General features: G+C 51.0%; 1 protein-coding gene across 2 annotated transcripts in view; it reads left to right on the forward strand.

Annotated features, from left to right (window-relative positions):
• Nucleotides 1-11182: 11182 nt before the first annotated feature.
• CAPN5 (calpain 5) overlaps nt 11183-24538 on the forward strand; it is a 55852-nt gene continuing 42496 nt past the window's right edge. Inside the window, exon 1 of one of the 2 annotated variants that reach the window (XM_043908113.1) lies at nt 11183-11377. The gene's annotated coding sequence lies outside the window, so the exon portion shown is untranslated. The remainder of the gene's footprint in view (nt 11378-24538) is intronic. The other variant, XM_043908107.1, reaches the window with a different exon arrangement.

Raw genomic sequence — 24538 nt, forward strand, 5'->3', positions numbered from 1 at the left:
GAGAGAAGAAATCCAGTTCCATGCACCAGAACACTGACACAACCTTCCCTAACCACCAAAACCTTGACAAGCCAATCGTCCAACCCCACCCACTGGGTGAAACCTCCACAATAAAAAGAAACCACAGACCACCAGAATACAGAAAGCCCACTCCAGACATGGCAATCTAAACAAGATGAAAAGGCAGAGAAATACCCAACAGGTAAAGGAACATGAAAAATGCCCACCAAGTCAAACAAAAGAGGAGAAGATAGGGAATCTACCTGAAAAAGAATTTAGAACAATGATAATAAAAATGATCCAAAATCTTAAAAACAAAATGGAGTTACAGATAAATAGCCTGGAGACAAAGATTGAGAAGATGCAAGAAATGTTTAATAAGGACCTAGAAGAAATAAAAGAGTCAATTAAAAATGAATAATGCAATAAATGAGATCAAAAACACTCTGGAGGGAACCAAGAGTAGAATAACGGAGACAGAAGATAGGATAAGTGAGGTAGAAGATAAAATGGTGGAAATAAATGAAGCAGAGAGGAAAAAAGAAAAAAGGATCAAAAGAAATGAGGACAACCTCAGGGACCTCTGGGACAATGTGAAATGCCCCAACATTCGAATCATAGGAGTCTCAGAAGAAGAAGACAAAAAGAAAGGCCATGAGAAAATACTCGAGGAGATAATAGTTGAAAACTTCCCTAAAATGGGGAAGGAAATAGCCACCCAAGTCCAAGAAACCCAGAGAGTCCCAAACAGGATAAACCCAAGGCAAAACACCCCAAGACACATATTAATCAAATTAACAAAGATCAAACACAAAGAACAAATATTAAAAGCAGCAAGGGAGAAACAACAAATAACACACAAAGGGATTCCCGTAAGGATAGCAGCTGATCTATCAATAGAAACCCTTCAGGCCAGAAGGGAATGGCAGGACATACTTCAAGTAATGAAAGAGAATAACCTACAACCTATATTGCTGTACCCAGCAAGGATCTCATTCAGATATGAAGGAGAATTCAAAAGCTTTACAGACAAGCAAAAGCTGAGAGAATTCAGCACCACCAAACCAGCTCTTCAACAAATGCCAAAGGATCTTCTCTCGACAGGAAACACAGAAAGGCTGTATAAACGCAAACCCAAAACAACAAAGTAAATGGCAACGGGACCATACCTATCAATAATTACCTTAAATGTAAATGGGTTGAATGCCCCAACCAAAAGACAAAGAATGGCTGAATGGATACAAAAACAAGACCCCTATATATGCTGTCTACAAGAGACCCACCTCAAAACAAGGGAAACATACAGACTAAAAGTGAAGGGCTGGAAAAAAATATTTCATGCAAATGGAGACCAAAAGAAAGCAGGAGTCGGGGTACTCTTTTGCCCCCTTCTGATGCCTATGTCAGAAGCTTTCTCTATCTCCTTTATACTTTAACAAAACTTTATTACACAAAAGCTCTGAGCGATCCAGCCTCGTCTCTGGCCCCGGATTGAATTCGTCTCCTCCGGAGGCCAAGAATCCCACGTCTTATCGTTCAGCAACAACCTTTCATCTTGGGGGCTCGTCCGGGATCCTTCAGGACAAGATGGGCCTGATAATCTATGTGAGCCTACTTCTGCTGACTCCAGAAATCCTGAGCCATTTGATCCTCAAGACAATGCCTTCCTGTCCTGGGCTCACTCCTATGCTGCATTCCACAATCGGTCTAACTGCTGGGTCTGTGGAGCACTCCCCTCTTCATCAGTGGAAGGCTTCCCGTGGTGGGCATCTCCACATCAAGGAAAGGACTTTCTCCAAGTCTGCAAATACCTTCAACAATCGCATGTGATGCCTCTTCTTAAACTGATGACATCTAACAACCTTAAGATGGACTGATGTAACTATGGACATAATGTGACTTTTCATTTTGATTTTAACTTGGTTTAATGACTATTTTGCCTTACATCTGTAACTGTATAATGGGGTTTTCTAACCGTCTAAAAGCTTTTAGTTTACAAATAGTTGTCCGAGCTCCTATGAGTGCCACAGCCTCCTCCAACTATTACTTGGAGCCCCTGGATCAGACATCCTCACTATGAGGATTAGGAGAATATGTTGCCTCACCAATTTAGGGACAATGTCCCTTGTCAGCTAGGAAGCAGTTATGGAATGAGACTGACGCCCCTTTTCCCTAGGCAACATAATTCTCCTAAAAGAAAAGGGGGGAATGAGAGAGTCATTTCCTAGGCAGGTTGATAAGAAGTCTAGGGGTGCCCAAGGAGAGAGAGGTCTGGGATATTCAAGGAGGAAGAAAGGACAAACTTTTTTAGTTTTTTTCCTCTACATTCCTTAGGATTATATAACAATAATGTATCCTGCCTGAGGACAGTCTTTGGATTAAACCCTTTGGCTAATTCTGTTATCTTAAAACATAAATTATGGGAGTAGGTCTGGTCTTTACAAGGATGTATCCTGCCTGAGGACAATCTTTGGATTAAACCTTCTGGCCAACTCTGTTATCTTAAAATGTAAATTATGGGAGTGGGTCTGGTGAGGTCTTTGCAGCCTCCAGGCATTCTTTGGATTCACTGGAGAGTATATAACTCCATTGCTAATACTAGCAAAGGGGGTACTCTTTTGCCCCCTTCTGATGCCTATGTCAGAAGCTTTCTCTATCTCCTTTATACTTTAATAAAACTGTATTACACACACACACAAAAAAAAGAAAGCAGGAGTCGTAATACTCATATCAGATAAAATAGACTTTAAAATAAAGGCTGTGAAAAGAGACAAAGAAGGACACTACATAATGATCAAAGGATCAATCCAAGAAGAAGATATAACAATTATAACTATGCACCCAACATAGGAGCACCACAATATATAAGGCAAACGCTAACGAGTATGAAAGAGGAAATTAATAGTAACACAATAATAGTGGGAGACTTTAATACCCCACTCACAACTATGGATAGATCAACTAAACAGAAAATTAACAAGGAAACACAAATTTTAAATGACACAATGGCCCAGCTAGACCTAATTGATATCTATAAGACATTTCACCCCAAAACAATCAACTTCACCTTTTTCTCAAGTGCACATGGAACCTTCTCCAGAATAGATCACATCCTTGGCCATAAATCTGGTCTTGGTAAATTCAAAAAAATTGAAATCATTCCAGTCATCTTTTCTGACCACAGTGCAGTAAGATTAGATCTCAATTACAGGAAAAAAAGTATTAAAAATTCAAATATATGGAGGCTAAATAACACACTTCTGAATAACCAACAAATCATAGAGGAAATCAAAAAAGAAATCAAAATATGCATAGAAACGAATGAAAATGAAAACACAACAACCCAAAACCTATGGGACACTGTAAAAGCAGTGCTAAGGGGAAGGTTCATAGCATTACAGGCTTACATCAAGAAACAAGAAAAAAGTCAAATAAATAACCTAACTCTACACCTAAAGCAACTAGAGAAGGAAGAAATGAAGAACCCCAGGGTTAGTAGAAAGAAAGAAATCTTAAAAATTAGGGAAGAAATAAATGCAAAAGAAACTAAAGAGACCATAGCAAAAATCAACAAAGCTAAAAGCTGGTTTTTTGAAAAAATAAACAAAATTGATAAACCGCTAGCAAGACTCATTAAGAAACAAGTAGAAGAACCAAATTAACAAAATTAGAAATGAAAATGGAGAGATTACGACAGACAACACTGAAATACAAAGGATCATAAAAGACTACTACCAGCAGCTGTATGCCAATAAAATGGACAACTTGGAAGAAATGGACAAATTCTTAGAAAAGTATAACTTTCCAAAACCGAACCAGAAAGAAATAGAAGATCTTAACAGACCCATCACAAGCAAGGAAATCGAAACTGTAATCAGAAATCTTCCAGCAAACAAAAGCCCAGGACCAGATGGCTTCACAGCTGAATTCTACCAAAAATTTAGAGAAGAGCTAACACCTATCTTACTCAAACTTTTCCAGAACATTGCAGAAGAATGTAAACTTCTAAACTCATTTTATGAGGCCACCATCACCCTAATTCCAAAACCAGACAAAGATGACACAAAAAAAGAAAACTACAGGCCAATATCACTGATGAACATAGATGCAGAAATCCTTAAGAAAATTCTAGCAAACAGAATCCAACAACATATTAAAAAAAATCATACATCATGACCAAGTGGGCTTTATCCCAAGAATGCAAGGATTCTTTAATATCTGCAAATCAATCAATGTAATACACCACATTAACAAATTGAAAGATAAAAACCATATGATTATCTCAATAGATGCAGAGAAAGCCTTTGACAAAATTCAACATCCATTTATGATTAAAACTCTCCAGAAAGCAGGAATAGAAGGAACATACCTCAGCATAATAAAAGCTATATATGACAAACCCACAGCAAGCATTACCCTCAATGGTGAAAAATTGAAGGCATTTCCCCTGAAATCAGGAACAAGACAAGGGTGCCCACTCTCACCACTACTATTCAACATAGTGTTGGAACTTTTGGCCATAGCAATCAGAACAGAAAAAGAAGTAAAAGGAATCCAGATAGGAAAAGAAGAAGTGAAACTCTCGCTGTTCGCAGATGACATGATCCTCTACATAGAAAACCCTAACGACTCTACCAGAAAATTACTAGAGCTAATCCACAAATATAGTAAAGTTGCAGGATATAAAATTAACACACAGAAATCCCTTGCATTCCTATACACTAACAATGAGAAAACAGAAAGAGAAATTAAGGAAACAATACCATTCACCATTGCAACAAAAAGAATAAAATACTTAGGAGTATATCTACCTAAAGAAACAAAAGACATATACATAGAAAACTATAAAACACTGATGAAAGAAATAAAAGAGGACACAAACAGACGGAGAAATATACCGTGTTCATGGATTGGAAGAATCAATATTGTCAAAATGGCTATACTACCCAAAGCAATCTATAGATTCAATGCAATCCCTATCAAGCTACCAACGGTATTTTTCACAGAACTAGAACAAATAATTTCACAATTTGTATGGAAATACAAAAAACCTCAAATAGCCAAAGTAATCTTGAGAAAGAAGAATGGAACTGGAGGACCCAAGCTGCCTGACTTCAGACTATACCACAAAGCCACAGTCATCAAGACAGTATGGTACTGGCACAAACACAGAAATATAGATGAATGGAATAGGATAGAAAGCCCAGAGATAAATCCACGAACCTATGGACAACTTATCTTTGACAAAGGAGGCAAGAATATACAATGGAAAAAAGATAACCTCTTTAACAAGTGGTGCTGGGAAAACTGGTCAACCACTTGTAAAAGAATGAAACTAGAACACTTTCTAACACCATACACAAAAATAAACTCAAAATGGATTAAAGATCTAAATGTAAGACCAGAAACTATAAAACTCCTAGAGGAGAACATAGGCAAAACACTCTCCAACATAAATCACAGCAGGATCCTCTATGACCCGCCTCCCAGAATATTGGAAATAAAAGCAAAAATAAACAAATGGGACCTAATGAAACTTAAAAGCTTTTGCACTACAAAGGAAACTATAAGTAAGGTGAAAAGACAGCCCTCATATTGGGAGAAAATAATAGCAAACAAAGAAACAGACAAAGGATTAATCTCAAAAATATACAAGCAACTCCTGCAGCTCAATTCCAGAAAAATAAATGACCCAATCAAAAAATGGACCAAAGAACTAAACAGACATTTCTCCAAAGAAGGCATACAGATGGCTAACAAACACATGAAAAGATGCTCAACATCACTCATTATCAGAGAAATGCAAATCAAAACCACAATGAGGTACCATTACATGTCAGTCAGGATGGCTGCTATCCAAAAGTCTACAAGCAATAAATGCTGGAGAGGGTGTGGAGAAAAGGGAACCCTCTTCCACTGTTGGTGGGAATGCAAACTAGTACAGCCGCTATGGAGAATAGTGTGGAGATTTCATAAAAAACTGGAATTGGAACTGCCATATGACCCAGCAATCCCACTTCTGGGCATACACACTGAGGAAACCAGATCTGAAAGAGACACGTGCACCCCAATGTTCATCGCAGCACTGTTTGTAATAGCCAGGACATGGAAGCAACCTAGATGCCCATTAGCAGACGAATGGATAAGGAAGCTGTGGTACATATACACCATGGAATATTACTCAGCCATTAAAAAGAATTCATTTGAATCAGTTCTAATGAGACGGATGAAACTGGAGCCCATTATACAGAGTGAAGTAAGCCAGAAAGATAAAGACCAATACAGTATACTAATGCATATATATGGAATTTAGAAAGATGGTAACGATAACCCTATATGCAAAACAGAAAAAGAGACACAGATGTACAGAACAGACTTTTGGACTCTGTGGGAGAAGGCGAGGGTGTGATGTTTCGAGAGAACAGCATCGAAACATGTATATTATCTATGGTGAAACAGATCACCAGCCCAGGTGGGATGCATGAGACAAGTGCTCGGGCCTGGTGCACTGGGAAGACCCAGAGGAATCGGGTGGAGAGGGAGGTGGGAGGGTGGATCGGGATGGGGAATACATGTAAATCCATGGCTGATTCATGTCAATGTATGACAAAAACCACTACAATATTATAAAGTAATTAGCCTCCAACTAATAAAAATGAATGAAAAAAAAACAGGAAAAAAAAAAAGATCCCACATGCCACGGGGCAACTAAGCCTGAATGCCACAACTACAGAGCACGCCCCCCCCTCCCCCCAAAATCATTATTTTCCCCTTAGGTTCATTAGTATGTTGCATGCTTGTTATGGGTTGAATTGTGTCCACCCCAAAAGAAGTTGAAGTCTAACTCCTAGCGCCTCATAATAAAATTTGGAAATAGGGTCTTTTCAGTGGTGACCAAATTAAAATGAAGTCATTAGGTAGACTCTAATCCAACATGACTGGTGTCCTTCCTTATAAATGGGAAATTTGGACACGAGATAGACAGATCCACAGGGAGAACACATGTGAACACAAAGGTGTAGATCATGGTGTTGTGTTATAAGCCAAGGGATGTCAAAGATTGCCAGCAAACCACCTGAAGCTAAGGAGAAAGGCACAGGGCAGATTCTCCTTCACAACCCTCAGAAGAACCCAGCCCTGATGACACACTGCTCTTGGACATCTAGCCTCCAGATCTGTGAAACAAAAAATTTCTGTGTTTAAGTTGCCCAGTTTGTGGCAGTTTGTTACGGCAATCCTAGCACACATATTCTATTAATGGATTTCCTAATGTTAAACCACCTTCATATTCCTGGAATCGATCCCACTTGGTTTTGGCTGGCTCCTAATAATATCCGGGATACTAACAAAATATAAGTAGTGTTTCAGAGTAGCATGGAATTGAGAGCAATTCAGAGTTCATGTTTGTCTTTCATATCCCTGTTTTTCATGGTGTCTGCTCTCCCCTTGAGTTCAACATGGCTCTCCCATTTCCTGAGCTCTCAGGAGAATACCGTTAGTTCTTTGTGTCCTGAAAAGTTCTGTGTGTCCAGCTCCACTCCTCTCCCTTGAGATCCCATCTCCTTGGCTAGATGGGCATGGGGGAACTGGTTAATGAGATCACTTGAGTATTCCACCCCAAGACACCAAGCTCCGGTATTGAGCCATTCCCCTTGCCAGCAGGTGAAAGGAAAAAATGTTAGTTGTTCAGTCGTGTCCGACTCTTTGCGACCCAATGGGTGGTAGCCCGCCAGGCTCCTCTGTTCATGGAATTCTCCAGGCAAGAATACTGGAGTGGCTAGTCATTCCCTTCTCCAAAGGATCTTCCTGACCCAGGGATCGAACCTGGATCTCCCACATTGCAGGCAGATTCTTCACCGTTTAAGCCACCAGGGAAGCCCATGGTATCTTTAAAAGAAATTACTGTTTATAAGAATTTCACTTGGGGGACTTCCCTGGTGGTTCAGTGGCTAAGATTTCACCCTCCTAATGCAGGTGGTCTGGGTTCAACCCCTGTTCTAGTTCAGGGAACTAGATCCTTCACACCACAACTAAAAAATCATGCATGCTGCAACGAAGGTCGAAGATCCAGCATGCAGCAGATAAGACCTGGCACTGCTAAATAAGTATTAATATGGAAGAAGAATTTCACTTGGGAAACTCTGTTACCAAGAGGAGCAGTGAAAATAGGGGTCTGCTGTCCTGCCGCACAAAAGCTTCTCTCCAGGGCTCTGGTGGGGAGGAGGCTATGAAGTCCTGCAGAACTAGGAAGAGGGAACTAGCGCAGCTCTGGGTGACAGAGACTCTCTCAAGAGAAGTGGAAAGGGCTGCCTTGTGAGGGAATGAGGCACCCATTTACAGGAGGATGTCGCAGAGGTGGGGCAGCCAGTCAAAGAGTCATCAGAGGTGAAGAGGAGGAGGGGGAGAGAGGAGGAGGGGAAGGGCACAAGGGTGGAGTCAGACAGGGTAAATAGGATCCCAGGTCTGCCATTTCCTAATTGTTGGACTGGTACATCTCCCTGAGGCTCAGTTCTGTCATCTGTAAAATGGGGCTAATGAGAGCTCCTGCCAAGGGTGGTTGTGAGAATTAAATGGGAAAAGCGCCTACACCGCAGGCCCCGTGATGGCACCACTTGGTGAATCAGCTTATAACAACCAACCAGCAGGGACCGGGAGCCAGAGCATCATCAGAGCCCCACCCCTTCCCCCCACTTTTTTGGGGAGACCAGGCTCTTCCTGGCTTGTCTGGAAACCTCCCTCCCAACCCCCAACAAGGGCAAGGCCAATGCCTCTCCCACTCCACCAGACTGGGTGCCCTGGACAGGTCACTGTCCCCCTCTAGGTCTTTTTCCTCATCTGCTAGAGAAGGTGGGAGCTGCCAGAGACGGGCTCTGGGGTCGGTCCTTCCAGTTCTAACATCCTAGGATGGCTGGGCTTCTGAGTAGCCATGTATACATGTCTCTGCTCCTGGGGACCCAGTGTCGTCACAAAACGAGGGGTTTGGGCTAGATGAAAATGGTACCCGCTAAGCCCTGCTGAACACTAATTCTCAGCCAGGGCCCACTCTAGGTGCTTTATGTGACTCAGTCCATTTAATCCCCACAACAACCCCGTGGTGTGGTGCTACTATCATCATTTTATAGGTGAGGTGACTGGGACACAGAGAGTGTGGGTCACTTGTCCAAGATCACACAGCTAACATGAACCCAGGTGGTGAGTCCAGAACATATTCTTGCAACCACCACGAAACTGTATTTCAGAGTGTTGTGGCTCTCACACTCTGAAATACATAAAGGGGGGCTAAGCATCCTGTGAACTCTACCCTTGTGAGGGCTGAAGCAGCCACATTTTCTCAGCCAGGACCCCAGCTTCACTATGAACATGTGGGAGTTGCCCAGCCCAGAGGCAGGGCTGCTCAACATCCTACATGAGGGTGCCCACCACTTACCTATACCTGATCATCACTCACTTCTGCTAGAAGCCCATTTTACAGACAGAAAAATGAGGCTCTGAAAGGATAGTGGACTTGTTTGTATCACACAGCGAGTAACTGGCAGAGTGAGGACCCGAGCCCAGAGCTCCCTGGCTTCACCCAGCAGTACTGTCTTTCCTAGAATAAGCCTCAACCTCATCTGCCTGCAGACTCCACCACCAACCCCAGAGAGGAAGCATGAGTTTAGGGCCCTGGAAGAGACACTGGCCAGGTGGGGATGCTGAAGAAGGGGGTAGGGCTTTGTGGTGAGACATGGCCTTAGAGCCAAGCCTGATACCAAGATGTGCCATGTACAGAGGCAAGGAAGAGCCTTTCAGACTGTGCAGATCCCCACTAGATGAGGTCTGAGTGCAGGGAAGCTGGGAGCCCTTGAGAGGAACACTGAGAGCCTGGCTGCATCCCAGGGCAGGGGCAGTGCCGTGGGTCTGCCTGGGACAGTCAGCCAAGGGCACAGCCTTGGACCATTGTTTTGTGGGCACTGGGTCGTGGCTACATACTTGCAAGTCTCTGTAAAGGACTGGAGCTACACCTGGGGGTGGGGGGTGGGGGGTGTCTGGGAGGCCTGGGACAGAGGCTATGAAGAGGCTGGGTTAGTCAGAGTGACTTAGAGGTAGATGACATTACCTAAGACTGGGATCACTGGGCTTTCCAGGTGGTGCTAGTGGTAAAGAACCCTCCTGCCAATGCAGGTAGATGTAAGAGATGCAGGTTCTAGCCCTGGGTAGGGGAGATCCCCTGGAGAAGGAAATGGTAACCCATTCACGTACTCTTGCCTGGAGATTCATGGACCAGGAGCCTGGTAGGCTACAGTCCATAGAGTCGCATAGAGTCCTACACGACTGAAATGACTTAGTGTGGAGGGGAACATAGGAGAGAGAGATGGTGGGTCTGAACTTCTCTATCTTCGAAGTTGGCTGACCTAGGCCTCTGATGAGCATAATAAACACATCCGTCCTGCCATCCCAGAGCCCCTACTGTGTGCCAGGACTGGTCACTCACAAACCTTCTCTATCTTATTTGGGAAATATGCCCCTCCTTCTGTCCTCCCATCATTGCACAAGTAAATGAATACTCGATATGGGTCTGGAACCAGCTTTCCCCATTTGACAAAGGCCCTCTTTGTGCCCCCAGGGGTCTGGGTCTGGCTCCTCCATCCTGAATTTTGGGAATGGATATGGACATGAAAAGGCGCTTTCCTGGTGGCTCCCACCAGGGGAAAATCTGCCTGCAATGCAGGAGACCCAGGTTGGACACCTGGGTCTGGAAGATCCCCTGGAGGAGGAAACCAGCAGTCTTGCCTGGAGAATCACACGGACAGAGGAGCCGGGCGGGCTACAGTCCATGAGGTCGAAAGAGGTGGGACACGACTGAGTGACTAACACACACATACACACAAACAAACATGGAGATGGGGAAGAGATGGGTGCTCGCCTCTTCTTTTCTCAGCCCCCTGCCTCAGTGCCAGCCTCGGCATCTCCCCTGGAGATGTCGGGAGGAAGGGACGAGAGAACACGGGCCCGATCAAGCGGTCGAGGGTCGGGCTGAGCCGCGCGGGCCCCCAAATTCTCTCCTACTTTCCAGCGGGAACTCCACAGCCACCTCACGCCCGGGTGGCTTCGGTGCTCGACACCAGTTCGCATGCGCATCAATCCTGTCCCTCCAGCCCCGCTGGAAACCACGCCCCCGTCCCCAGCTGGGCGGAGGCCGCGGGGCGGGGCGGGCCGCCCGGGGAGTCCTAGCTCGAGCCCCCGCCCCAGGCCAGCCCCAGCCGATCGCGGGCCGGAGCCGGAGGCCACTAAGGTGGGGAGGCCCAGCCTCTGTTCCGGTGCCGGCGCCGAGCGCTGCATCCCCGAATCCGCTGGACCCGCGGCGGCGCGGCAGGTGGGAGACGCTGAGCAGAGGGAGGTGTGTGCGAGCGCGCGGGTGTTCATGTGTGTTTCGGGGGTGTGTGTGTGCGGGTGCATTGCGGGGCAGCGCGTGCCCTGTGAGCACGAATCGGTGGGTGTGGGGGTGCACATCCCGCCGCGGGGAGGAGGTGAGCGCTGGCTTTGAGGCCCCGGGGGGGCGGGGATCGCCTGGATCCGCCCCGGCCCCCGGGGCTCTCCCCACCCCCACCCGCGGCGAGGGGCGTCTTCCCACTGCACCTGGGTGTTCCCGAGCTGTTTTCCTAGTTCAGACCCGCTAGGGGGTTAGCTCCCGTGGCTTGACGGGCTCTTCCCCTCCTCTTCCTCAGAATTCCCCTTTCCTGTCCCTTCCCAGACCTCCACCCTTTCAATTCGACTACCCTTCCCGGGTGCCTCCCCATCCCCCGTCCCTGGCGGCTTGGGAAAAGGGGCAAGGCCAAAGCCGGTTCCCTTCCTGACCCTCTTGCCAGGTTGAATAGGGGCCTTTTTCCTGGGCTGCAGGGCTTGGATATGTGTGTGAGGGGGCCGGGGAGGCAGGCAGAACTGGGGGAGAATGGGTCTTGCGCTTCTCGGATCATGCCTCCCTCCTTCAGAGTTGGGAGTCTGAGGAGACCCACCAGGGTTCAAGAGGTGAAGCAGGACGTATGATTAACAGGTGCCAAGTTCTCTCCAGGCTTCACTTCCTGTGGTGGGAGTCAACCCAGACCCCACAGGGTTGAGGAGAGTGGGACTCAGAGGGTGGAGTGAGCTACTCTCGCTATCAGGACTGCTAAACCAGAATTTTGTACCTGAGTTGGCCTGGCTCTCAAATCAGAATCCTTTCCCTACACCAGCAGCTAGAGAGAAGTGCCAGGGCAATTATTTTTAGGATTCTGGGGAGGGAGAAATCTGGGCAGACTTCCTGGAAGAGAGGGAGTTTGAGAGAGGGGCTCAGCCTACCCATACATGTGTGAGGACTCCTGAGGGAGCTATTATTCTGCTGCAAGGATTGAGACCCTCCTACCCAGGGTCTTCCGGCTTGGCCTTTGCTGCAGTCTGGAGTCCCCGGGGTGGGGGTGGGGAGACCTGGCTGCTTTCCCTGCTGAGGGCGGGGCAGGGTGGACCCAACTGTTGCTGCTTCAGGCCAGAGCTGGGAGCCAGGACATCTAGGTGTTTAGGTGGGGTCATTAGCCTGAGGAACCTCTCTTCTGACTGATGAAGTGGATGGGTCAAACCCAAAAGCCCCTGCCAGAGTTGCACCCAGTGCTGGGAGCCAGCCCCTGCCCAGGAGCCGGGCAAGGTTTCACTGTGAAGGTTTCATCGGTGCTGGGTGCTGAAGGATGAAAAGTTCACCAAGCAGAAAAGAAAGGGCAGGGCACTGCAGGCCTGGGAATAGATGGGTGAGGGCCTGGAAGCATGCAAACTGCATGTGGTCCAAGGGTAGGGGCAAGAATGACAGCGAAGCCTGGCGAGCCACAGTGGATGGGGTCCCAAAGAGCTGGACATGATTTAGGGACTGAACAACGACCAAAAAGGGCATTAGATCATCAGATGTGTGGCTCTGTGGTGGGTGAGTTGCTCTGGAGGCCAGTGAGCAGAGGGCCAGAGCAAGGAGAAGCCCCCTTCTCTTTCCCCTTGCCTCTCTCCTTCCCAGCTCCCCACCCAGACTTGGCTTGGCACCCCAGGGGGGGATCTGATAGGGCTTCCCATGGGAGAGGGGTGGAGCATGGGGAAGGGTTTCTGGGGGAGCCCTTTCTGAGTTGGGGCCACCACTGGGGATAGAGCAGGTTTGGGGAAGTTGATGAGATGTGAGAGGCCTGTGGGTTTTGGGGGGTGGGGGGATGACGTCCAGGACACTGATCCCAGACCAGTGCTGTCTCTGGCTGCGTCTACCCTTGACATCCCTGCAGGCTCCCGGGACAGCCCTGGAGCTCTGGTCCCTGATTGGGAGGCCCGCTTGGAGCCCCCAGTGGGCGCTGCAAACCCTGCCTCTGTGACCTCTCCTACCTGCAGGGCCTGACATTGTGTCAAGCTTCCTCCGAGCTGAGACTGGCTCTGCATGTGACCTTGAGGCAGGGAACTTCCCGAGAGGCTCAGTTTCTTCATCTCTGAAATGGGGATAAATGCTGCCTAAACATAGGGATTCAGGGGTTGATGATAAAGTTAATTTGTATCACTGAAAGTGCTTTACAAAGTACATGGTGTTTAGTCGTCATTATAACTAATAATAACTAACCGCATCACTTAGTCCTTTCTTCCCTGGGGGAGGAACAGCCCAGAGGAAGGAGGGGCCGACTTTGGGAGAAGGGTGAAAGGAAAGAGGAAGCCCCTCTTGGCTTCTGTGGTTGGAAACTGTGGCCCTCAACCTGCTCCCGTGGGTGGGCTCGCTGTCTGGGGCCAGGCAGGCAGGAGATCTGTCCTCTGTTGGTCTTCTGACCTCTCCCCGGCCTTCCTCTGCCCTCCTCGCCCCCTCCCTCCCGTGTACTCTAGTGTTCTGAGTGCCTTTAAAAACCCCTCCACTCCACTCCTCTAGCCCCTCCAGAGACCTCTCTGCCCCTTCATGCCTTCCCTTTCTACTCAAAACATTCCTTGACTGGCAATAGCCTGCCCCCCCCCCCCCCCCCCCGGGCCTTATCTTCAGGCCCCCCCCCCCCCCCAACTCTGCAGAATCTCCTCCTCCCTGGGTTGATGGTGAGGCCCTGGGATTGCCTCACTTGCTTTGGCCTCAGGCCTTGCCTTTCCCTGCTCGCTAATGGCAAAATGGGCCAAGTCCCTTTGGGGTTCTAATCCAGGATGTTTTAGGAAGCTAGCCTTCAGGCTTGGAGGTAGGAAATTGCGCAATGTGAGCATTTGCTTGCCTGTAATGGCCTGAGTTCCTGCTCCCTGTTCTAATTGCTCAGGGCTGTGTTTCCAGGGGCTCTGGCTTTCCCGAGGCTGCGGGTGTGAGGGAGGGTGCCACAGGCTGAGGCATGGTGGCCTGTGGGTGTGGACTGTGGTTTTCTGCCGCAGCGGTGGCTGTGGTCAGCTCTGGGACAAGGAGGCTGGTGGCCGGAGCAGACCAAGCCCATCCATGGGTACCCAGCTGGCCAGCACTGTCAGGGTGTGCCCTGATGACCTCAGGACCTTGCAGCCCGGGGGAAAAAAGGCAGAGTCTGTTGGCCTCATCAGCCAGCCCCAGCCTCAGAGCCCCCTGCTGGGTACTTCTGCCAAGAGGGCGAGGTGGTGGCAATCAACTGGTTGTTACTAATAATAGTAACTGACACTGAAGTTTGGGGTGACTTTGTTTTCCATGGGAGCAGTTCAAGGAGTAACAGCTTCATCCTCACTCACCCAGTTCCTGGAGCAGGAGAGAGGTATGAGGCTGCATACCTACAGGAACTGTATTCATCGTATTCATAGCCTATTTCTGCTGTAATAAATTAACACAAGTTTAGTGGCTTAAATGGAGTAGGAAATGGCAACAATACTGGCAATCCAGTATTTTTGCCTGGAAAACCCCATGGACAGAGGAGCCTGGTGGGTTACAGTCTATGGGGTTGCAAGGAGTCGGACATGACTGAGTCTCACACACACACATACACACACACACAGAGTGGCTTAAAACCACACAGATTTATTCTCTTACTGTTTTGGAGGTCAAAGGTCTGAAAAGAGTCTTATGGGCTGAAGTCAATGTGTCAGGCTAGTTCCTTCTGGAGGCCCCAGGGCCGCCTCTGTTCCTTGTGGGTGTCCATGTTCCTCATGACCCCTCACTCCATCTCTCTACTTCCCTAGTCCCATTGCCTTTTCCTCTTTTGGAGTCAAATCTGCCTCTGCCCTCTTCTTAAGGACACCTGTGATTACATTTAGGATCTCTCCAGATAATCCAGGATAATCTCTCCATCTCAAGTTCTTTAATCACATCTGCAAAATCTTTTTTGCCGTATAAAGTAACATTCGCAGGTTACAGGGATTATGGAGTCGGTGTTTGGGGGACCCGTCATTCACCAACCACAGGAGCCACTGCAGTGTCATTGCAGGTCCCATTCTCAGAGATCCCCCTCCTGGGCACCCACAGCCACTGGCTTCCCTCAGGGGGTCACCCTCAGCGTCTGTCACCCCCTCAGCCTAGAGGCTTCGGCTGGCAGAGCCTGGGCTGCGGCACCTCTGGGGCAGTGTGCTGGTGTGTCCCCATGGGTTACCCCAGTGACCAGACCCCATCCCGGGGTCCTTAACATGCCAGCAGGTTAAGCCTTCCAGCATGCTTGCATGCGTGCTAAGTCGCTTCAGTCGTGTCGGACTCTGCACGACCCTATGGACTATAGCCCCCAGGCTCCTTGGTTCATGGGATTCTCCAGGCAGGAGCCCTGGTGTGGGTTGCCATGCCCTCCTCCAGGGGATCTTCCTGACCCAGAGATCAAGCCTGTGTCTCTTACATCTCCTGCATCGGCAGGTGGGTTCTTCACCGTTGACACTCCCTGGGAAGCCCCTTCCAGGGAGGAGTGCATCTCAGACATTGATTCGCTAACTCTAGTGTCATGTAGGGTCACTTGATCCCCACCATCACCCGGGAGGGCCAGGCTGGGAGGCCCATTTTGCAGATGAGTGCATCAAGGCCGACTGGGGCTAAGTCCTGCCTGCAGGAGAGAGGGGTGAGGGGAGCCGGAGTCAGGGCAGGTTGGGCCAGAGAGCAGGAGACTGCCTTTTACAGATGAGTCAGAGCCCTGAGGCACAAGGAAGGTAACCGATGTGCTCCTCCTGGGCCTCTGTCTCCCTGTCTGAGGATGAGCGTGCAGACGGGATGTTCTGAGGCTCTGCTTCTCCCCTTGGGCCCAGGGAGGAGGAGGCGCTGACATTGCCTTCAAGGCTGCCTTGGGGGGAAATGTGACATGGGGCAGAGCAGAACATGGAGCCCAGAGGTGCTGCCAACAGGTTCCTCGCCCCAGAAGATGAGTTTGTCTTCTGGGAGGTGGGAAGCCTCCTAGTGCCTCCAAGGAAGGACTCGCAGCCAGCCTCCCAGAGAGTGCCTGGCTGTGTGCTGTCGACCCCGCCCCAGTGTTGGGTCTCCATTTGGTCTCTCTAGCCAAGTCTCTCCATTTGGTCTCTCCATGCTCTGGGGGCCGTTTCTGTAGCCTGGTCTCCCTGCCTGCCTCCTGGCCTCCTTACCATCCAACCGTCTTGTAAACTGTCCAGCAGTCCAGCTCACTTACTGAACCCTCGCTGGTCTTTCAGGGCCCCCATGACCCTGCTGTGGCAGTGTGGCCTGCAAGCCCCTTCTTTCTCCTTTTCCCCCACGCCCTGTCCTCCAGCCTTGCCTAAATGGTTGTCTCCTCCCAGAAGGTTACATCTTCCTCCAAACCTTCCACTTGTGTCTGGAAAAATTGCAGGCTTGGAACTCCTGCGTTGATGCTGCCTCCTCCGTGAGGCTTTCCTGCCCTATCTGAATGAATCACTGTCCTGTTAGAGAGCTCTCTCCACCCGGTGCTGGGGTCACTGTCCTCCACCAGGCTGACCTCCCGGTCTGAGCCCTGTCTGACTCCTCAGTGCCGCCTTGCCAGGAGCAGAGCAGATGTGTGAAGGCTGAATGGGGGCATGCAGCTGACAGTGATGAGTGGGTCACTGTCTTTGCTTGAGGGAGGGGGTGCTTGGCCAGGCAAAGCAGAGCTCTGGCATGAGACGGGCCCCTGACTATCCTGAATGCATCTCTTCCATCTCAGAGCTCATCTGTGTGATGGGAAGAGTAGAGCTCACTTCTGAGTGTGTGCAAGAGCTTGATGCAGGAATTGAGCCTCAGTTTCCCAGTCTGAGAAATGGGTACCATCCCCACCAGGTTTCCAGCCTTGAGCTTTGGAGGCAGGTGGTGCTAGGGGCAGAGACTGCCTATGCAGGAAGCAGGAAAAGAGGCCATTCTGGTGACAAACAACATAGCTCATGGGAGAAAAGCAAGAAGCATCCCCCTCTCCACCATTCAACAGTGAGAGCCTGCAGGCCAGAGAGGGCAGGAGCTGGCCTGAGGTCTCACAGTGCAGGAGAGCTGAGGCAGCTTCAGTGACCCGATCAAGTCTCATTATTGTCGGGTTGTTACCCTTGTGCCGAGTGGGCACACCTGTGACCTGCAGCCCCAGGGGTCCCCCCACCCCACCCCCTCTCCCCAGTAGAACAGAGAAGGGCAGCAGCACAGGTGCTCAGCTGCACCCCCCACCCCCCACCCCTCCTCGGCATCTTCTCACCAGGATGTGGTGGTGGCCTGGGTTTCAGACCCAGTGATTTTCAGCGCCCAAACCAGCTGCTTGCCCTGCCAGAGGCTGAACCTTGGCCCGCCTGCTGCCCGGGAAGGTTTCCAGCTCATCCTGGCCCTGCCCACGCCCGGCAGATCCGGCTGGATCTCACCTGCTTGCCGAGGTGTCCCAGCCCCGTCTGCACAACACCCGGGTCTCAGTGGGACCGACCAGGGTCAGAGGCCCAGGGGCTCAGCAAGAGCCGCACAGCGAGCCGGCTCCGAGGCTGACTTTCCCCTCAGATACACTGCAGAGGACGTCAGTGCCCCAGGATCACTGTCCCCCAGGACCAGGGCGAGAGGTTCTGCACCCACAGCATGCCTGGCCCTCCCCTCCAGGCCCCCTCATCCTTAGCACAGGACATTTGGTTGGGTTTATGTATTAGAAAGATCACTGCGGCTGGGTGGAGACTGGATTAGACAAAGACGCGATAAGGGGAGGGCAGTGGAGAAGAAAGACAGGATTTCCCAGCCACGATGCCGCCTGCTCAGCTAACCTTGGCTGGAGTGACTCATGGAACCTGGCCCCCCGGCTCTGCTGCCGGAGCCCGGCTCACCCTCCTCCCGCGCTCTCCCTGCTGCCCTGCCATTATCCCTCGGCCCGTGTGAAGGGAGGGAGACGGTCCTGGAGGCCAAGTACAACCACAGTAGGACGGAGGGATGTGTTGATGGTGGCTTATGGGGCAGAAGGGGAACAGGAAGGGCTGTCGGATAAATGGGCATAAACAGTTGATAAAATGCAATCCGTGCAAAGAGCCAGGCAGTCATCAGGCCCTGGGGCTCCTGGCCCCCTCCCTGGCTGCTGGCCCTTCCCGCCCTGACTCCCAAGAGGCTCTCCCTGGCTCGCATTACTGCTTCAGCATCTGACCCTCGGTATCTCCCCTCCACGCCCCCTTGGCTTCCCCAGTGAAAGCCCATTTCCTGCAGAGCCAGTTCTGCTAGCTTTCCCCACTCCGAGATCTGCTTCCACCCTGCCCCCCACCTTCTGGCTGTTACTTGGGGCTCTTCTGCCCTCCCTCCACCTGGAGTGCATCCTGTCCCTCTCCCCTGCCCATCCCTGCCTAGCCTTCCAGCCCTGCTCTGTCCAGTTCCATCTTGAAGAGACCACCACCATCCTTCCCTCCCCTAGTCTTGGTCTGCGTCTGTCCCCTGTACCCCTCTTCCTCGGGACTGGACTACTTGGGGGATCTGATCCCCTCCTGTGAGCTCAGGACCAGCCCAGAGGTATGCCAGTGAAGATGAGAACATTCATTGACTGTTCCCTGAATTCTAAGACACAGCTGTTTGGCCCTTCCCTGGTCATATGGCAAAGGAGCAGGGGCCCTGTGGCCTGGTGTGGGCTGTGGTGGGAGGTTGAGGAAGGGTAGGTGTGCTTTGCCTGTCGGGCATCCTTGGCTCCTTCAGCTGGCCCTGGATTACTCCCGTTCTGCCAAGCCACGCTGCAGCATGGGCACCCACAGAGGGGTGTGGGGATGGGGGCCCAGAGGAGGGACCCCCCCACAGCGAGCCCTCTTGTGGTCTCCCTTTCGCTCCCACAGCTGGCTGGCCCCCAAGGAGGGGTTGTCTGCCTCCCACCCAGCTCTGGAACGTGTCTGCTGTCATTCACACGTGAGCACACAAGCTCTCTGACCTGCTTTCTGGTTTTTCCGCCCTGGTCTCGTCCTTCCGCAGTGCATTCTCCGTGTGGCAGCAGGTGGATCTCAGGTCCCTCCCCTGCTCAGCACCCTTCCCACCCTTCCATCAGCTCAGGATGAAGCCCGATCCCCTTCCAGGACCTCTGACTGGGTCCTGAGCAGCCTCGCCTGTGGTCTCCTCCCGCAGCCCCACTGCGGCTCTGCCTGAGCTGAGTTCCTTCCCCAAGTGCCCTGCCTGCCCTCAGGGCCCAGAGCAGCTCCCGAGCCTGGTGCCTGGCCGGCTGGTGCTCCCTTCTCAGAGAGGGAGCTTTGGAGTTTGTGCCCAGTGGGGTGTGGGGCTGCCACCCCCACCTTGTGGGTCCTCTCTTAGGGTTGAGCACTTCAAGGGTCAAAGCCACAAGTGACCTGTGAGATGGAGAAGGAGGCTCACAGGAGGTCACAGCCTGTGCATGAAAGGCCAGAGGCCAGGACTCTGACCCAGCCTGGGCTCTTTCCCTTCTCCAGACCCCCTGGGTCATCTTGGGTGCCAGGCGGGACCCTACACATATGTAATGTCCAGTCTGTCAGGCTGGGCTGCGAGGGACCCAGAACTGGTGAGATCGGGGTCACTAGATTCAGCAAGCCCTTTTTCCTGGGGTATTGCACTGACTTTTTCTGTTTATGATTTTTTTTTTCTGTTTATGATTTTTATTAAATCACAGCTGACCTACAGAACGATGCATAAGTCATAGACATACAGCTCTGTGACCCTTCCGCGTGGCCACCACCCAGATCAAGGAGCAGTGTTACTGGAATCCCAGAAGCCCCCTCTTACCCCTTCCAGTCACTACCCCTAAAGACAGCCACCATCCTGCCTTATACTCACCATAGGTGACTTAGGGCTGCTTTCCAATTTTCCATCAGTGGAATCACAGCATTGCTTAATAATCTGCCCATTTTCACTGTGTGTAATATTCCATTAAGCACCACGTTCATCCTTTCTTCTGGTGATAGGCATTTGAGTTGTTTCTAATTTTCGGCTGTAAGAAATACTTCTGCGCTAAACATTCTTGTATTTATTTTTTTGTTGTTGGTGAATATGTGCACGTGTTTGTGTTCAGTGTATACTTATGAGTAGAATCACTGAGTGATTAAGCATGCCTTTGTTCAGCCTTAATTAATACGGTCAAACGGTTTTGCAAAGTGGTTTTACCAGTTGATACTCCCACCACCAATGTGGAAGAGCTGGACTTGGGAGAGAGAGAGCGTATGTATGTGTGTATGTCTCTTCCTGCAGCCGTTCTGACCAGGGTATAATGGTATCTCACTGTGCTTTTAATTTGTATTTCCTTGATGATTAGTGAAGTCGAGCACTTTCCTTTTTGTCTGTTGACCGTTTGGATGTGCTTTTTCTAATGTTTTCTTCAAAAAGCTTTGTTGTTTTACCTTTCAGTCAGATTTGCAGTCTGTGTGAAATTGCTTTTGTGTATGGTGTGAGGTTGGGGTTACAATGAAGCTTTTCCCACAAGGATAGCTAGTCTACTGAGCACCATGAGTTGAAAAGATCATCCTTTCACTAAGGCACTGTGATGTCACCTTTTGTCAAAATCAGATGAACTTTCTAGTCTGTTCCCTTGGTCTGTTTGTCTACCCTGTGCCAGCCCCACACTGTGTCGGTTACTAGAGCTTTGTGAAAGGTCTTGTTAACCGTGACTGTGGGTCCTCCAGCTTGCTCTTCTCCAAATGGCCTTGGCCCTCTGAACACTGGCTCTGTTATCCCAGCTCTCAGAGGAAGCCCCACGGCTCAGAAAGGTAGTGTGACTTTCCCCTGCCACACAGCTCTGGAATGCAGTCTCGTTCTCGCCTATACCACCAGGAACTTAGATTTCTTGAAATCAATTTCCTTCTTCCTTGATACTTTTTAAAGGAAACCGTGTGTTTACTGTAAACGGAAAGTCAGTATTACTCTCCATAAATACGGGGTAACTGGAAGGATCTTAAAAAGTAAGTTAAAACAACAGAAAAATCCATTCAGTTCCAGCCAGGTGCTGTTGCTCTGAGCCTGGGCCTGGCTCCTCTTTTGTTAAGTTGATGGGCAAGGGCTGTGAGGGAGTCAAGATTCGCCGGACCAAGCTGAGTTCTCCTTGCAGGGAATAACTTTCTTACTGACAGCTATTGCCACATGGGCTTCCCTGGTGGTTCAGATGGTCAAGAATCCGCCTGCAATGCGGGAGACTGGGCTCGATCCCTGGGTTGGGAAGATCCCCCCTGGAGGAGGGAATGGCAACCCACTGCAGGGAATTCTTGCCTGGAGAATCTCCATGGATAGAGGAGCCTGGGGGCTGCAGTCCATGGGGTCTCAAAGAGTCAGACACAATTGATCGACTCAGCACAGCACAAAGCATTTTAGAGTGCCCCCTAAAATGATCCCAGTGCTAAGCCAGAGTGCGCTTGGGGAAAAGCTGGAGGCTTGGGGTCCAGCTGACGGGCTGCAGGTTTTGTACATGCTCCTTGATGTCCTCAACTGAAAAATGAGACTAAAACTCTCTCCTGTTTTCCCCCTGGCTGCAGTGGCTGAACTATCCAGGGCAGGCTCAGTGGTATTGGGTCCCCCGCCCCCAGCTGGCTCCGTGAGGCCTGCTGCAAGATGAGCCCTTACTCTGCCCGTGTACCGCTGGCCTGCCCCCACCACCGCCAGCAGGTCCAGGGACAGCAGAGCTGGCCAGCCCTCCCGGAAGGTAGTACACACGGTTTCCAAGGTGAAGCTAGACGGAGCTCCTGTAGGGCAGATGCCACCCCAGACACTGGAACCAGGAAGGACGGATAGCAGCGGCTCAGAGGGCTTAGCAGCTTGCCCCGAGGATACACAGCGCCAAGCCATGCAGCTGGGGTTCAAACTCAGGTCCGACTGACCTACTGGAAGGCTGGGTTCTCTGAGCTCCCTGGCAGGTGCTCCTGTGCCCTTGTTCTGACCCAGGTCAGCGCCCCCAGTCTCCGTCCACAGGACCCCAATGTGCCAGGCTGCTTCTGAGTTTCCTGGTACTTCTCTGCCTCTGAGACTTCGCTTGAGCTATTCCCTCTGGCTGGAGTGGCCTTTCTCTCCTGAAGCACAGCTGACTTCTGGACTCAGGCCTTGTGAAGGCCTCTTTGTGTCCCTCTTGCTGGAACCTCTGAAATGACACATATTCTGTTCTGCCTCTGTCTCTGGACTGCACTAGACCATGACGTTCCATGGGGACAGGAACCCTGAACTGTTGTGGCCTTCCTGTCTGGGGAGGCACGTTGTAGAAGAGCCTCAGACAGCCGCGCTAACACCCCTAGGGGCACAGAACACAGCGGACAGAAAGTGCTGTTCCTGTTTCATGCGGCCCTATCTCATTTGATCCTCCCAGGGGCCTTGGCGCATTATCTCTTCCTCCCAGACAAGGGCCGTGAAGACCAGAGAGGCGACATGGCTTGTCCAGGTCTCACAGTTTAGGGAGACCAGCTGAGAACACCAGGGCTTTAGCCGTATCTTCTCTGGACAGTCAGGAGCAGGAGGGGAGAGAGAGAGAGGCCCCATCTGGTGAAAAGGGGTGAACCCTGCCCTTCAGGAGACTTAGAGCTGCTGCGGCTCTGATGTGGCAAACTGATCTCCCCTGGGAGTCCTGGCCCCTCTTTGAACCTGTTTTCCCCATCCGCGAAGGAATTCCTCCTGCAACACCTGCCTTGGCCCATTCTGCCCAAATTCACTGAACCTGTTCCCTAAGGTTGGACGTTAGGGACACAGAGAGGAGCTGAACGTGGGTTGTGTCCTGGAGGGCTGCAGGCTGGGAGGCAGATAAGTCATGTGCAGATGGGGTAAACAGCAGGTGCTGTCATGGTGCGGGAGGGGGGGGCGTCCCCGGACTGCAGAGGTGGAAGGAGGAACAGTGTCTGGCAGGTGGGAGGTACTTGGACTAATTCTTGACAGGTGACCAGGAGCTCTCCAGGTGTGCCTGTGTGGATGGAAGAGTGTGTCCAACGGCCCTGAGTGGTCTGCGAGGAGCTTGTGGGAACTTAGGCCCCAGGTGAAGAATTGGGGGAGCAGGGCGTGGGGAGAGGGGCAGGGGCAGAAGGAAGAGGGCAGGCTGGGGGGCAGCTGGGAGGCTCGGGCTGTCCTGTTAGTGCCTCCAACACAATGTAATAGTGCAGAAGACAGGATGTGACCCCGGCTGAGGCCCGGAGAGAAGAGGCCGGGGTTTGGACGCTCGTTTTCCTGGTGACTGGATCATCTGTGCCATCAGTGGTTATGCCTGGAACTCCAGGGAGAGAGCAAAGCTCAGAGGCTTGGGGTGTTGACCCAGCGGATGGAGTGGGAGGTGACCTTGGGGCAGGTGAAGGGTGCAGGAGGGCAGTCGGCGGGAAGTGCAGCCTGTGCAGAGGCCAGGGCCAGAGAGGCTGGCTTAAGGAGGCCAGGGTCAGCCTGGCGGGCAGAGGTGAGGCTGGAGAGATGGCTGAACTGGGTCAGACCCTCCGCCAGCCAGGCCTGGCCCCTGATCTCCTGGCACTGGGCCCGGCCGAGCTTTCCCCCTCTCGGCCTGCACCTCCCTTCTATCCCCAGGAGCAAACCTTCCCAGCATGTTGGCTGCTGCGAGGCCTGGAGGGCGGCCAGAACCCTCACTCTCCACCGGCCCGGCTGTGTGACCTCGGCCAGCTCGCTCCTCCTCCCTGGGTTCTCTGGGCTCTGAACCCTGGAATTGCTGGAGCTGATTTCTGGGCTCCTCCTGCTTTCAGCTTCTTTGATCTAATTCTTGCAGCTTAAATTGCTTCCTGAGCCGGTCCTACCGGAAACTGGGATGCTAATGGCGCTCCTGGTGGCTGTGTGCCAGAGCTCTGGGGCTGGCTCTCCAGGCTCACATCTCTTTGCTTCAGGCCTCTGACGCTGGGAGGGTGGGTGAGAAGGGGCAGGGTTATTGGCTTTCTCGGTAGGGGGATGGCCAGAGAGGGTGAGGGGTTGGCCTGAGGTCACACAGCAGTGGGACAAGTGGGCCCTGCACGATGTATGGGCAGAAGATGAACTGGCTGCGGGTCCAGAGCAGAGGACGAGCCAGCTCTTTTTTTTTTTTGACGAGCCAGCTCTTGACCCTCGGCAGGCAGGGACCGTCAGCCCTGCCCTCCCTGTCCACCCGTGTCCCACCCTCACTGCCCAGTCTCACCTCCTTCCTTTCCTGTCTCTCCTCTCCATTGAATCCCCTCATCTTTCACTTCCCGTGGGCCTGGCTCAGCCAGGGTATGTGTGGGGTGAGCCCTGCCTGGCCCGGCACTCACCCCCTTTTCTCCTGCACTTTGGGGT

The sequence above is a fragment of the Cervus elaphus genome, chromosome 1 (genome assembly GCF_910594005.1).
Source record: "Cervus elaphus chromosome 1, mCerEla1.1, whole genome shotgun sequence".
NCBI classification, from domain to species: Eukaryota; Metazoa; Chordata; class Mammalia; order Artiodactyla; family Cervidae; genus Cervus; species Cervus elaphus.